The sequence below is a fragment of the Myotis myotis genome, unplaced genomic scaffold, assembly GCF_014108235.1.
Source record: "Myotis myotis isolate mMyoMyo1 unplaced genomic scaffold, mMyoMyo1.p scaffold_m19_p_1, whole genome shotgun sequence".
NCBI lineage: Eukaryota > Metazoa > Chordata > Mammalia > Chiroptera > Vespertilionidae > Myotis > Myotis myotis.
In genome coordinates this window covers 188,751,099-188,767,164 of record NW_023416313.1, presented here as the reverse complement: position 1 = coordinate 188,767,164, position 16,066 = coordinate 188,751,099, and positions in this window count along the sequence as shown.

Sequence of the window (16,066 nt, the reverse complement as noted above, 5' to 3'; positions counted from 1 at the left end):
TAAGTTGTCCATCCCTGGTCTATAAGGCACAACCTATGCTCACTATCATTTCTGTTATTTTTCTCATTGGTGCAGGAGGCATTATTTTTTTTAATGCCCCTAGGAGTAAACAGAAGTTAGTTCCCTAAAATATTTAGACCAATAAAGAATTTCATTTTATTTTACTTATTTAAAAAATATTTTTATTGATTTCAGAGAGGAAGGGAGTGAGAGAAATACTAACCTCAATGATGAGAGAGAATTACTGATTGGCTGCCTTCTGTACGCCCCCACCGGGGATCAAGCCCGGAAATCCTGCCATGTGCCCTTGACTGGAATCAAACCCAGGACCCTTCAGTCCGCAGGCCAACACTCTATCCACTGAGCCAAACCAGCGAGGGCAATAATTTCATTTTATTTGCTGATAAAGGGAGAAAACAAATTGTTTCTATCAGAGCTAATCACAGAATTCCTCCTCAGGCAGAGACTGTCTTTGTTAGAAATATCTTAAAAGGATGTTTTAGTTTTAGAATGGCTCTCATGGCCAAGTCTGGATGGTTTGTGGAGAAAGGGAAGTAGCTAAACTGTTTTGCTTTGGAAACGCGCAATTATAGTTGGAGTTGTCACTGAAGGAACCGGGAGGAGTTAGGGAGAGGAAGGAAGAGGGACAGGGGTTCAACATCATGGCTGGAGGCTGGGGAAGAGACAACCCCAGGAAGTTCCCCTGGGGATGGAATGGCTGAGGGACTTGGAAATGAGATGCTTAAATATTCCGTTGCAACTGTTTTGCCCTTCTATGCTTTAATGTGACATCCCTAACACTAACACACATACCCACTTGTTATGGGCTGACCTGCAACGCCCACCCCCCATGCATATGTTGATGTCCCAATACCCCCCATACTTCAGAATGTGGCCTTATTTGGAAAAAAGGGCTGTTGCAGTTGTAATTAAGACGAGGTCATACTGGAGAAGGATGGGCCCCTAATCCAATATTACAGGGTCCTTATAAAAAGAGGAAATTTAGGCAGAGAGAGAGAGAGAGAGAGAGAGAGAGAGAGAACGCTGTGTAAAGAATGGAGCTATGCTGCTGCAAGCCAAGGAACTAGCAGAAGCCAGGAGAAAGGCCTGGAACAGGTCCTGTCTCGGTGCCTTCCAAGAAAGCACAGCCCACCAACACCTTGATCTCAGACTTCTAGCTTCTAGAACTGTGGGAAAATAAACTTCTGTTCTTCAAGCCACTCTGTGTTACTTAGTTGTAAGAGCCCCAGGACACACCATACCACACACAAACACACACACACACACACACACACACACTCTCTCCATTGCCCCAGTCTTTAGGAGAGTCTGCAGCATGCACACAGCCGTGAAAGGTGGCACAGGGCATGCAGGAAGCAGAACACAAAGTAGAGACCAAGAAAGCCGTGGAAGCAGAGACCAGTGGCAGAGGGAATACAGGCCCTTCCGTACGTGCCGGCAAGAATTCTCAGAGCTATTGGGAAAGTATCTGGCCTACTTATGAGGGATAGAGATTTGAGGCACTTTTTACTAAAGCATAAAGGGCCAGATGAGCTCAGCAAGCTGGGGAAGTTAGAAACACCTAGTGGCTGACATCTAGCCCACACGACTAATGATGTCAAGTGGGTGTCTCTGGTTCCCACTGTCAGTGAGTAGTATGTAAGTCAGGAGCCATTAAAGGGAAATGGCTCACTGCACCATCCCTGAAAAGAGCAGTCCCCGCCACAGCCCAGGCTGCTCTGTCCTTGGCCTAATACTCATTATCCCCTGCACTGCGATAATGAGTTTGCTGCTTTGTGGGCTTTAGAGATGAGCTTGGTTTAATGCCTGCTGATTCATAAGACACAGGGGCCCTGGCCTGCCTCTGATGCGATGTGTGCATTTGAGTTGGGAACGATTTCTATTTCATACTCTCCAGCAAAATGAGGTTGGGTTGCTAAAGAAGGCCAGCTAAGCATCCAGAGACAGAGGCCTGAGAACTCCACCCTGGGCAGGGGGGTGGGGAAAAGGAAGGAGCAGGCACATTGCCTCTTAGCCCTCCCCCTTTTAGCTCCTCTGCAAGCAAGCTGTTGCCAAAAAGCATTAGAGCTGCTGCTGAAGCCTATCAGATGGGAATGACTCTGAGCAGAGCGCGTGTTTGTGGAAGGCGGCCTATCCCACATTAGGCACCAACTGGACACAAAGATGATTCAACAGGAGTTGGTAATCCAGAAGGGAGTGTCAACAATGAAATACAGGACAAGTTTCAGTGAAATGTGGGCCAAACTGGGCAAAAATGACATGGTATGGGTACGCAGAAGAAAAGCTGTCTTAGCTGTTTCTTGTGAGATCAGGGAGGGCTGCACGCAGAAGGCGGCATCTGAAGGCCTTCCAGGGGCAGGGAAGCTGGAAGGGCTATTTCCAACCGATGGAACTGTAGGAGTTCTGATAACTTAGTGCTTTTTCAGAGCCTGGACGGGTAGTTTGGAAACTGTAGGTGGAGAGGTTTTATTATTTGTTGTTGTGTTAACTTTCCTTTTTTTTTTTTTTTAATTCCATGTTCAGGAATTTGTACTCTATACAAAACACAGTGGGGAATGCAGATTTTGCAAGGTGACCTGTGTTTTAGATGTGTATCTGCAATTTACAGACTCAATAAAAAATGAGCTCCCACCCTAACCGGTTTGGCTCAGTGGATAGAGCATCAGCCTGCGGACTAAAGGGTCCCAGGTTCGATTCCGGTGAAGGGCATGTACCTTGGTTGCGGGCACATCCCCAGTAGGAGGTGTGCAGGAGGCAGCTGATCAGTGTTTCTCTCTCATTGATGTTTCTAACTCTCTATCCGTCTCCCTTCCTCTCTGTAAAAAATCAATAAAATATATTTTTTTAAAAAAATGAGCTCCCTTCTTGTAGGCCCAGCTCTCTGCCAGGCACCACAGGGCCAGGGCCAAACGGAAGACCACAGTCCTTACTCTAAGACAGTGGTTCTCAACCTTGGCTGCACATTAGAATCACCTGGGGATCTTTTTAAAATCCTGGATTCTGGGCCTCATCCTCTGGAAATTCTGTTTCTTTGTTACTAATGTTGTCCCCCCCCCATAACAAAGAAATAGAATTTCCAGAGAACGGGGCCCAGAAATCAGGATTTTAAAAAGATTCCCAGGTGATTCTAATGTGCAGCCAAGGTTGAGAACCACTGCTCTAAGAGGATGCAGATAGAGAGAATGCACAGACCCAGAGTCCAAGAGAGAGCTGGGGAGAGCACCGGTAAGCCACTGGGCTGCAGGAACCCAGAAAAGGAAAGCCAGTCAGGAGAGGCTTCATGATGGGAGTGAGCTGGGGCTGAACCATGAACAAAGTTTAGGATTGGAACTTCAGAAAGAGGGGAGACGTACATTCTGGGGTTAAGCAGGAGGAAGGTGGGACTAAAGCAGCATGAACAAAGGCTGGTAGGGCAAGTGGGCGTGGGGTCCTGGGGATACTGGCCTGTGGGAGGAAACTAGAGAATGTGAACGAAGCCCTAACCTCATAAGTTTTGCAGACAGTACCACCCAGGATTCTGTATCAAAGCCATTGCCTTTCCCCAAACCAATGTAGTGATCAAGGCTACATAAGAGGACCCATTGTAGTCACTCTTTCAATGCAACCAAACCTAGAGATGCAACCAGAAAACTGCAATTTGCAACCTGACGCTAAAACACACTTTGTTCTTTTGGGAAACAGCACGAGTTTCTGTCGCGCCAGCAAGGCCAAGGGTGAACCCTGAGTAGAGGCGGTGAAGGATTGAGAAAAGGCTGGGTCTTGGCGGGACGCTGCTGGAGAGACAGTGCCATGGACTACAAGCCGTGTCTTTTATTTTATAGCAGATTCTATGAGGCAAAGTAAGGGTGTGGTCAAGATGTTTACAACATTCTCATGGGTTTTGATCCTAGTCAAGTACATGCACCTGAACTCTATCAAGCCCATATTACTCAGGCATGTGGGGCCACATGTTCGGACCATAGTTCAAGCTTACAACTGTAGCTGTTGGCTATAATTGTGCTGGGAGGGCTCTGTCCTCCAAGCTGAGACTTGCACGTGGCCATGAGAGGACTGTGCCCTCTCATTAGTCCGAGGCTTGAACCTGCCCAAACACTGTAGCCGCTCTCCACAGAGTTCATCAGTCTGAAAAGTCCTCAAACATTCTTGAAGCTGATGCCCAGGAAGTTCTAGGTCAGTGCCTGGGCTCTAGCAGGGACCAGAGAAGACATGTTCATACAAAATCACGACACAAAGTAAAAAGCCAGCATGTACTAGGGTCAGCCTATCCTGCACATATGCCAAAAATGGAATTCTCCCACCTTGGTAGTACTGAAAAAACAAAAATCTCTGATACCCAGCCAGTGTGGCTCCGTGGTTGAGCATCAACCTATAAACCAGGAGGTCACCGGTTTGATTCCTGGTCAGGGCACATGCCTGGGTTGTGGGCTCGATCCCCAGTAATCAGGGTGCAGGAGGCAGCTGATCGATGATTCTCATCATTGATGTTTCTATCTATCCCTCTCCCTTTCTCTCTCTGGAATCAATAATTTTCAAAATCTCCTATGTAGGAGGTGGTGTGGAATCTGGGAAAATCCCAAGGTTGAATCCTGGAAGCACTCCTCACCGTATGACCTAATTGTTTTGAGCTTCAATTTCCTCATCTGTAAAATGAGGGTAACAGCACCTGCCTCGCCGTTCTGACATGAGGATAAAATGAGATAACACAGGCAAACACCTCGCAGGATAACTGGCATCGCCTGAGCCTGGGTGACCACTGGTTCCTCCTCTTCGCTCCCACTGGTCTTGGGTTATAAAGCCAGAATCAGAGGGTTGGTGTGATTTCCGAGAAACCAACCAAAGGATCGTGATGCTAATGAGGCTTGAAGCCTCAGACCACATTAAAGGCCTCCGGGGCATTGGGAATGTGCCGCATCTGACATGGCTCTAAGATTTGCGTCTGTTCCAGATGTCACATGCTGCCTCGCCATCACACTTTGGCATCGAATGACAAGATAGGATCTATAACAGGACGCTGGAGTGAGGCCAGCACAGCTGCCCTGAAACCCTGCCCCCTGCCCCCAGCGCTGGCAGGACAGGACAGAAGCCAAGAAGAGGTGACTGGGGGTACGGAAACAGCCTCCAAAGGTTTAGCTCACGCAGGAGGAACTGGAGCAGAGAAGGCAAAAGCAATACTACTAAGAGTAGTAAAGGAGCCCTGGCCGGTTTGGCTCAGTGGATAGAGTGTTGGCCTGCGGACTGAAGGGTCCCAGGTTCGATTCCAGTCAAGGGCATGTACCTTGGTTTCGGGCACATCCCTACCGGGGGATGTGCAGGAGGCAGCTGATTGATGTTTCTAACTCTCTATCCCTCTCTCTTCCTCTCTGTAAAAAATCAATAAAGTATATTTTTTTAAAAAAGAGTAGTAAAGGAAAGCCCTCCATATAGAACACAGCCTGGCTTCCAGGAAGCCCAAGCAAGTTAATAATCCAACTTGATGGGCAGCCAGAAGACTTAAGGTAGCTCAATCAAAGAGTGGGCGTTATCCAGCCCAGAAGACAAAGACCCATAAACAATAGCAGGTAGCATGTGAATCAAGCGATTTAGCAAGTCAGATTGAGAAGCTATCGCTTGCCACATCTCAGATTCCTAATAGTTAACTTTCCCTCTGTCACTTCTCTTCATCCCCGCTGCCCTTGCCCTCATTCAGGGTCATATCACCTCCTGCCCGTTCAGGGACACCTTAATTTTCTATATATACAACTCTCATCAAGTTCCTGGTGGCTCACCAAATAAAACCTAAATTTCCAAGCCAGACTTTCAAAGCCCTCCATAATATGACCCCCATCTTAAACAGCCTGTTCCCTTTCAGGGTCCTTATGTTTCAGCCCAGCCAAAATAGACTCACTCAGACCTTGGTGTTTTGCATTTCAGTGTCTTTGCTTGAGCTGTTGCTTCCCAGGGATTCTCACGTGCCCTTTGTGCGTGTTTCCCCAGGCTGCCATAACACATGACACAACTTGGGCAGCTTAAAACAACAGAGGCTTATTCCCTCACAGTCCTGGAACCCACAAGTCCAAAATCAAGGTATTAGCAGTGTTGGTTCAGAGGGAGAATTTGTTCCATGCCTCTCTCCTAGCTTCTGCAGCCTGCAAATAATCCTCGTCATTCTTCAACTTAGGTCTGCCAGCCTCTGCCCGTGTCTTCAGATGGCCTTCATCTCACTGTGAGTCTGGGTCTCAAACCTGCCTCTACCTTCCTCTGAGAAGCTCACCTCTCATTGGATTTGGGGCCCACCCTAACTCCAGGATTATCTCAAGATCCTTAACGTAATTCCATCTGCACAGGCCCCTTTCTAAATCAGGTCACATTCACAGGTTCTGGGTAGATAGAGGTGTCTTTTGGGGGGACCACAATTCAACCCCCTACATTCTTTTTGATAATTTAACTTTTTTCCATCACCATTTACCCCCTCTGTGCCCTCTTTCACCCTTCCCCACCTGCAATCACCACACTGTGTCCATGTCCATGAGTTGTCTCTCTTTCTTTTCTTTTTTGCTCAATCCCTCCACACAAACCCCTCCCCTGGCCACCACCACCAGAGCTGCAGCCTGCTCTCTCTCTATGAGCCTGTCTCTATTTTGCTTTGTTTGCTCATTAAATTCCACATCTGAGTGAAATCATATGGTACTTGTCTTTCTCTGACTGGCTTATTTCACTTAGCATAATGTTCTCCCGGTCTATCCATGCTATCGCAAAGGGTAAAATTTCCTTCCTTTTTACGCAAGAGTCGTATTCTATTGTGTAAATGTACCATCGCTTTTTTATCCACTCATCCACTGATGGACACTTGGTCAGCTTCCACATCTTGGCCATTGTAAATAATGCTGCTATGAACACAGGGGTGCATATATCCTTTCGTCAACCCCCCACACTGTTTAAGACTTGGCTCTATCGCTGCCTCCTCTGTGAAGTATGCCCTGCTGCCTCTCCTCAGAACGTCATCTTTCCCACCTATAACCTGCCAAGACATTTGATTGAATTCTACTTGGTGTCACTGTGTTTGCATGCAGGACTTATCTTTGAGCGAGTTGCCTAACTTCCACAGACCTCGGTTTCCTCATCTTTGACACTGAGATGGTAATTACATCTACTTACAGCATTGTTTCGATAAAAAGGCATTGCCGGGGACTTAAGTAAGTCATCAGCCAGTGCTATATCATCATTATCTTGATTCTTGCTGTTGTGTTATCTTCTTACCTACTATATTGTAAGTTCCTTAAAGACAGGCCTATCTGAACCTCTGTGGAATCTAAGGAGTGTCTTGCGCACGTCATGGGTGAGTGGCCATGTGAGGGGGGAAATGACGTGTATGTTATCTTGAAATAAAACAGTGCACACGGAGGCATGCTGGGAAATGTTATGAGGAGAGGGAGCCCTCTATCCAACTCTCCATCAGCAGTGAAGTGCCCGGGTCTTCCCCAGCAGTGCCGAGTCTCTTCTTAGTCACTCCTACAATATTTTTGCCAGCAGTTACTCCCTTTGGCTCACAAGAAGCACAACTTGGAGATCTGCCACGCAGGGGCCCTTCTGAGCAAGTACAGCGTATCTCGTTTGTGGATTTGTCATCATGACAATTATGTCTTGTTATTGCCATGGTTCCTCTTTGCACCGGCTTGACTGAGAAATAAAAAGGAGAACAGGGGGCTGACTTCTGGCTCAAGGGAAGAGTGACTCAGTGGCCCTTGGGGGGCCTCCTCTCAGGAACAGGGTAGGTGTGCTGACTCACCTTGGCCTCCTCCCAAGGCTGCTCCCTCAAGGCCTCTCGGGAGGCGGGAGGCGGAGGCGTGGAAGCCTGTCATGGTGGTGCTGCTCTTCCCCACACCCCCCAGGGGCTATTTGGTGAAGTTGCCTTCTGAAGGGCCAAGACTATTGACAGATGGTTCCGTGTTGTGTTTAAGAATAACTCTAAAATGTTCTAAAAGATTTCCACTATTAGACATGAGGGCTGGTCGCCATTCCCACCTGGCGGCAAAGAGTACTCCCAGCCAGCTCACCATCACTGACGGGGCACTTGCTGTGTGCCAGGCACTGTACTAAGTGCTCTACTGTTATCTCATGTGACCCTGCCACAGCTCTAGGGCAGACCTATGAGTAGCTCCATGTCACCGGGGAGAAAGCGAAGGCTTACAGATATGAAATAACTTGCCTAAAATCACAATCCTGGTGTGCAATTCAACAAGTATTCAAACTGAGGTCTAACTCTCATGCTCAGTCTCCCAACCACGGTACTCCACTGCCTCCTACCCGCATCCACACAGTGGGAAAGGCAGCTCTCTCTCCACAACTGCAAAAATGAGGTACCCTGGATCCTGAAGTAGTGAATGAAATTAATAGCCTTCTTCTGACATTTCCCAGGTTAGAAACATTGAGACAGACCCTTCGCAGATGGGTAGACAGCTGAACTCGTAGAAGTGATACTTGATTTTGCATAATAAATGTAAACGTGTTTCAAGTTCCCACAGCATGTCTATCAGAATCCCATTTTTAAATGCTAGCTCTTGGGGAGGAAAGATGGTGTTGGAGAGTCGTTCCCGGCCTGACTCTAATTACACAGCACGCAAGCGCAGACACGTAGAAAGATTCACATCGTAGCGAGGTGAGCACAAAGTGCAGTTCGGTGGGAGGACAGAAGCTGAAGTCCTTACATGTACTTCCCCAAGCAAATACTGTAAAACCTCATCTGCTGAGTGTGGCAGGGGGCAGGGAGCCGTCATCCGGGATCAGACCTCCCTGGCGGTGTTCAGTTTGGGAAACAGCGGAGCCACTCTCTCCTGCCCAGAATCAGAACTGACGGATTTGGTTCTGTTTCCACAGAACAGTTGCCCAAACTGTGCCTATCACTAACACTTCCTATTTACAATATGCTTTTAAAAATAACGTATCCTTTCGTGTTGAAACTCTCTGATGGTAGATATTCCCCTGGAAAGAAAATAATAGGGATTAAGTCAAAAAGAGAAAAAAGGAACTTGTGAGGTTTTCATTCTTGTCTTTAATTTTACATTCAATTGAACCGTGTTCCTGGGAAAATTAAAATACAGTAAGTCTTCTTTATATCCAGTGTACAGTGCCACCTGAGAAGGAAGGTGGTGGCATTACTGGGGAGGCTGTGTGGTGCCACTGCCATTCAGGCTTTTAAAGGACTGTGGTCGGAGAGCCAAGCCTACAGTGACTAAGGAGGTTATTTTTGACACTGCTCCTGTGCCTTCTCGATTAAGCCATTACACAGGCTCCTTCCCAGATGCTGACGTTGATGCTTCACGGCCACTGAAAGGGAAAGGATGAGTTATTATGAGATCTTTTCATTTCAAATGATTACTGAAAGGACAAGAATTCATCAAATTTTGATCTAGACAAGACCTTCAAGCAATGCTCAAATCCACCTCCATAATCTTTTGTTTGAAATCCCTGTCAGGAAACTGACAGCTCAGTGTAGAGATTAATCAAAATGAATGTCCATGGCTCCTAAGAGAAAGAGAAGGCTACATCTAGCAAAATTGCCACCAGATTAAAAAAATGTTTTCTCCTAACGTGGCCTCAAGAAACCTAATCCCATTTACGCAAATTCTTGCCTTTCAGCTTTTCCCTGGGCAGCAAAATTGCCCTTCACATGTAACACCAATCAAGGTAGTAACAAGGTGGATTACTCTGCAAACACTTTCAGCTGGTTTACCCACTATAATTTGAATCTCTTTGTATAAATATGTACAAATGTATTTGCATGGATTGGTACAGTGACTAATCCTATTTACTTTTGGAAGTACGTCCTGATCTCCAGCCACAGAGAAATAGCCGCTTTTTATTTTAACATCTCAAGGGTGCACGGACCCCTTTGTTCTCCCGCTCCAAAAGCAGTTTGCTCCCCAACCCAGAAGATAATTTCCTTTATGGAGAGGAACGAGCGCCCCCTAGTGAAACAGTGTTTCCCAACATTCCTTCAACACTGACGTTCCATCTCAGTTTTCTTTTTCTTTTTGAAACACATTAGGTAGGGTTTTATTATTTCTTTTCAATATTATTCTGTATTAGTTTCAGGTATACAACATAGTGTTTAGACAAATCATATACTTTACAAAGTGGTCCCCCTGAAGTTTCAAGTACCCCCCGGCCCATACATACATAGTTATTAAAATATCATTTCCTCCCCCCGCACCCCTCCATTGACCTCTCCCCAGACATTCCCACCCCCCAGCACATGCCCTCACCCCTCTAGTGTCTGTGTCCATTGGTAATGCTTATATCCATGCATACAAGACCTTTGGTTGATCTCATCTCAGTTTTTCTTGCCAGAGAATCTCCTGGACCAACAGTGGTGCGAAGGCCCAGTGCCTAGGGCCTATGAGCTTTTCAAGGGCCAATAAAATTGAAAGCTGAGAAAAATCTACTGGCTCCAAGAAATGTTTTAGTTCCAAAACTGAAATTAGTAAATTTAACTACCTACAAAATGTAACATGTCAATTAGTCACAAACAATTCAACTTTTAAATAATTATATATAAATTACATTTGATGTGGGTTCATTTTAATATTTTCTTTGATGAGAAACAGGGCCTCTTAAAAACCTCTTTCCATAGAGTTGACCTCTCTTAAAGACTTCATGACCATTAACACGGTCCAACTATGCCTTGACATTACTCTTTTTAAAAATATATATATTTTATTGCTTTTTAAAGAGAGGAAGGGAGAGGGATAGAGAGTTAGAAACATTGGATGAGAGAGAAATATCGATCAGCTGCCTCCTTCACACCCCCACTGGGGATGTGCCCGCAACCAAGGTACATGCCCTTGACTGGAATCAAACCTGGGACCCTTCAGTCCACTGAGCCAAACCGGCTAGGGCGACATTACTCTTTAAAGACATTAAAAACCATACTTTATATGTGCAAAGTACCTGGTAAAAGTTTACACATACTACCATTCAACTCATTTAATCTTTTTAAAAACTGTATTGATTTGAGAGAGAAAAAGGGAGGGAGGGAGAGAGAGAATAACATAGATTGTTGTTTCATTTATTTATGCATTCACTGGTTGATTTTTTTTAAAAAAATCATTTTAGAGAGAGTGAAGAAGGAAGAGAGAGACAGACAGAAACACTGATGTTGGGGGCCTGATTTGCTGTTCCACTTATTTATGCATTCATTGATTGCTTCTTGTATGTGTCCTGACTGGAGGTCGAACCCACAGCCTTGTTGAATCAGATGATGCTCTAACCAACTGAGCTTCAACTCATTTAATCTCTACAATAGTAAATTAAGAAAGAATGAATTAAAACTTCCGGATAATTTGGATATTTTGTTTTTTCTCTTCCTTTCTTTTCTTTCTTTTCTTTCTTTTTCTTTCTTTCTTTCTTTCTTTCTTTCTTTCTTTCTTTCTTTCTTTCTTTCTTTCTTTCTTTCTTTTTTCCCCAAGTACAAAATATTACAAATTCTGAAGAAAAAAATCAGAAACAAAACTGTTTAATAAGCACAGTTCAAATGAAAGCAAACTTCTAATTTGAAATAGCATATGTAGACTTTGATGGGAGACAATACATAGCATGTGGCTTCAGAGTCAAATACTTTGAATAAGAGCTATGTGACCTGGGACAAGTCACTCTCTGTGTGCCTCAGTATTTTCAACTGTAAAATGAGGATAAAATAGTACTTATCTCATAGGGTTGTTGTGATGCTTAGATCAGTTCATATATAGTTGTCCCAAAAACATGTATACACACTTCAACAGCTGATAGCTCAACTGAGGTTTCTTTCTTTTCAGCCAAACTAAGCTTTTGTTGTTGTTGTTGTTGTTAATCCTCACCCAATAATATTTTTTCCATTGATTTTAGATAAAGTGAAAGGGAGGGAGAGAGAGAGAGAGAGAGAAACATCCACTGGTTGCCTCCCACATGTGCCCTTGCTGGAACAGAATCCCCAACCCCTCAATCCTGGGCCAACACTCTAATCACTGAGCCAAACCAGCTAGCTTCAGACTAAGCTTTGAACAAAGGAAATTCATCCTAAAATGCTACTGGAAGTGCGAATATGCATTTTATGTAGTTGAAGTATAAATGCTGCCTTTATAATAATTCAGTGTGTATACATTTTTGGGGGACACACTTTAACAGCTGATAACTCACTTAATTTTCACTCCTTTTCAGGTTTAACTGACTTGAAATAATGGGTAAAGCCAGATTAAGCTTTGAACAAAGAAAATGTATAAATGAGACTTTTAAAAAAATATGTTTTTATTGATTTCAGAGGGAGGAAGGGAGAGGGATAGAGAGAGATAAAAACATTAATGATAAGTGAGAATCATTGATTGGCTGTCTCCTGCACACCCTCTACTGGGGATTGAGCCTGCAACCCAGGCTTGTGCCTAACCGGGAATCAAACCTATGACCTCCTGGTTCATGGATCAATGCTCACACTTAGCACACCGGCTAGGCTCCACTAGACTTTTTAAGGGGATACATAAAAGCTAAATTTTACGGTACAAAGCCAGCAATAGTTGATGAAATAAGAGCATGCAAATACCGAATGAAATTATTCTTGATGTTTGTGATTCTATTGCTTCACACTATCAGCAGTGCCTGGACCAAAACGATCATCAGTTTGAAAACAGGCATGGGCAAAATAAATTATTCACTTCTGTAGATTCTTTTAAATTTTAAAAATGAACAATATATTAATAAACACTGACTTTATAATCATTCAAAGTATGTATTCATTTTTTGGAACAACCCTATATATGAAACACTCAGAATAGTGCTTGGCACATAGTAAGAGTTCAGTGAATACTAGCAATTAATTATTCAGTCAAATCACATCAATTTTTTATTCTCAGAAATAGAGTAATTTAAGATTTTGGATAAGTCAATTCTCACCAAAACTACTGAAAACATCCACAAAAACAGTCACTCATCTTTTATTTTGAAACCTCCTATCCTATATAATAAAGAGGTAATATGCAAATTGACTGTCATGCCCTCGCACAAAGATGGTTGCCCCCATGTGGTCACAAGATGGCCAGCAGCGGAGGGCAGTTGTGGGCGATCAGGCCAGCAGGAGAGGGCAGTTGGGGGCGACCAGGCCAGCAGGGGAGGGCAGTTGGGGGCAATCGGGTCGGCAGGGGAGTGATTAGGCGTCAATCAGGCTGGCAGGGGAGTGGTTAGGAGGTGATCAGGCTGGCAGGCAGAAGCAGTTAGGGGCAATCAGGCAGGCAGGCCGGTGAGCAGTTGGGAGCCAGCAGGCCTGGATTGTGAGAAAGATGTCCAACTGCCAGTTTAGGCCTGATCCCTGTGTGGCTGTTGGGAATGACCAGACAAGCAGTCTGACATCCCCTAAGGGGTCCTGGATTGGAGAGGGTGCAGGCTGGGCTGAGGGACACCCTCCCCCCAAGTGCACAAATTTTGTGCATCAGGCCTCTAGTTTATAAATAATTTCAAACTTAGAAGAAGTTGCAAAAATCAAAATAGTACAAGAAACACTCATGTACCCTTTACACAAATTTGCTTATTGTTAACATATTATTCATTTGCTTTGTCATTTGTACTGCAGATCTCTTCAAATCTGGTTGTTAGCCAAATTCAATGACTTGCAGCTATAAGAATAAGGTCTCCATTTCCTTGCTGGTTGTCAAATGTGAGCCATTCTCAGCTCCTACAGGTCACTCATTTCCCTCGAAACATGGCTTCACCCATTTCCAAAAGCAGTGATGAAGAATGACCACACGTTTCTGAATCTTCCTCCCAAGGAAGAGCCCCAGTTCCTTTTAGAACTCACCTGATTAGGCCAGGCTCACCCAGGATAATCTATTCTCTTATTTTTATTTCTTAATATATTCTTTTTATTGATTTCAGAGAGGAGAGAGAGATAGAAACATCAAGAATGAGAGAGCCAGGACTGGTTTGGCTCAGTGGATAGAGCGTCGGCCTTCGGACTGAGGGGTCCCGGGTTCAATTCTGGTCGGGGGCATGTGCCTGGGTTTCGGGCACATCCCTAGTGGGGGATGTGCAGGAGGCAGCTGGTCGATGTTTCTCTCTCATCGATGTTTCTAACTCTCTCTCTCCCTTCCTCTCTGTAAAGGGTCAATAAAATATATTTAAAAAAAAAAAAAAAGAATGAGAGAGAATCATTGATCAGTTGCCCCCTGCACGCCCCATACTGGGGATTGAGCTCACAACCCAGGCATGTGCCCTGACCAGGAATCAAATCTTGACCTCCAGGTTCACAGGTCAATGCTCAACCATTGAGCCACACCGGCCAAGCTATTCTCTTTTTATAAAAAAATTTTTATTTGTTGGTTAGAGAGAGAGAGAGAGAGAGAGAGAGAGAGAGAGAGAGAAACATCGATTGTTGTTCCACTTATTTATACATTAATTGATTGGTTCTTGTATGTGCCCTAATCAGGGATCAAACCCACAAGTTTGGGATAGCAACTAAGCTACCTGGCCAGGGCTATTCACTTTCTTCATGTTAACTAATTTGGACCTAAATTTCTGCAAAATCTCTTCACAGCAGCATGTAGCTTAATGTTTGAATAACTGGGAGAAGGTGTATATGCATCAGGGGGCAAGAATTTGGGGCCATTTCAGAATTCCACCTACCACATATGAGACACTTTGTTAGTCTATGTGTTAGTTTGCTGGGAATAGCAAAATACCACACACCGAGTCACTTAAACAGCATAAACTTATTTCCTCACAGTTCTGGAGGCTAGAAGTCCAAGATCAAGGCATCAGCAGGTTGTTTTTTCCTGAGGTCCTTCTCCTCATCTTGCAGATGGCCACCTTCTCACTGTGTCCTCACATGGCCCTTTCCTCTGTGTATGCACATACCTTGTCTCTCTCTCTCTTCTTAGTAGGACACCAGTCATATTGGATCAGGGCTTCAACATATAAATTTGGGGGGAGGGAGGCACAACTCAGTCCATAACAGTCTAATAACAAAACTAAAAACTAGCCAAACCGGTTTGGCTCAGTGGTTACAGCGTCAGCCTGCGGACTGAAGGTTCCCAGGTTCGATTCCGGTCAAGGGCATGTACCTTGGTTGTGGGCACATCCCCAGTGGGAGGTGTGCAGGAGGCAGCTGGTTGATGTTTCTCTCTCATCGATGTTTCTAACTCTCGGTCCCTCTCCCTTCCTCTCTGTAAAAAATCAATAAAATATATTTTAAAAAAACCAAAAACTAAAAACTAATATTTGAGCTGCTAGGTAGGTACTGTGCTAAACAATTTTTGTAGGCTTTCTCATTTAACATAAATCATTACGTTATATATCATTATAAACACTATATAAAATTCCAGCTTTATCAAAATGTTTACTATTCTTGATTAGGAATTCTGTAAGATTTTTGCTGTTATCTGATTCTTAGAGTACTGTGTCTAAATTACTATCATGTGCTTCCCGCGTTCCCTTCTGAGTACATTTTCATCCACCGATCAAGTTTTATTGATCATCTAAGAGCTTGGTACAAAGATACAAAGATGAGCAACCGAGTTCCCTGCTCTCAAAGCCAAAAGGCATGTTTTACATGTGTCTCCATGTACATTTTGAAATATCTTACATTTAAAAATCAATTTTATTTATAGAACCATTCTGTGCTTTTAAGTTCTTATGAAACTGAGGCACTGAAAATTAAAATAAGGATTTCAAGAAAGAGGAAATTCCTGTGTATATTTGGTTTTCTTGAGCTGCCTCAACCCTAACTGTGCAGCATTCTTTTATGTGGGCCTTGCCTAAAGTCTCCGTGATTGGAAAAAACACCTGGGATTTGAAGGTGAGAAACGATCGTAACATAAAAGCAATACATCTGACTCGGTAAGGTGCCTCAAATTCCTCTCACTCTGCTCAAGAGATGAAAAAAAATTTTCTTTAAAACAAAGAAAAAGAGAAACCCTTTATTTCCTTACAGTCCAACCCGTTCACTTTTAACGCTCCTAACACGGAGTCCTCTCCTTCAGGAGGCAAAGGCATTTGCAGGTACTGACGAACATCTCCCCGGTTTGCAGGCCCGGTTGCTTCTCAGCTTGGG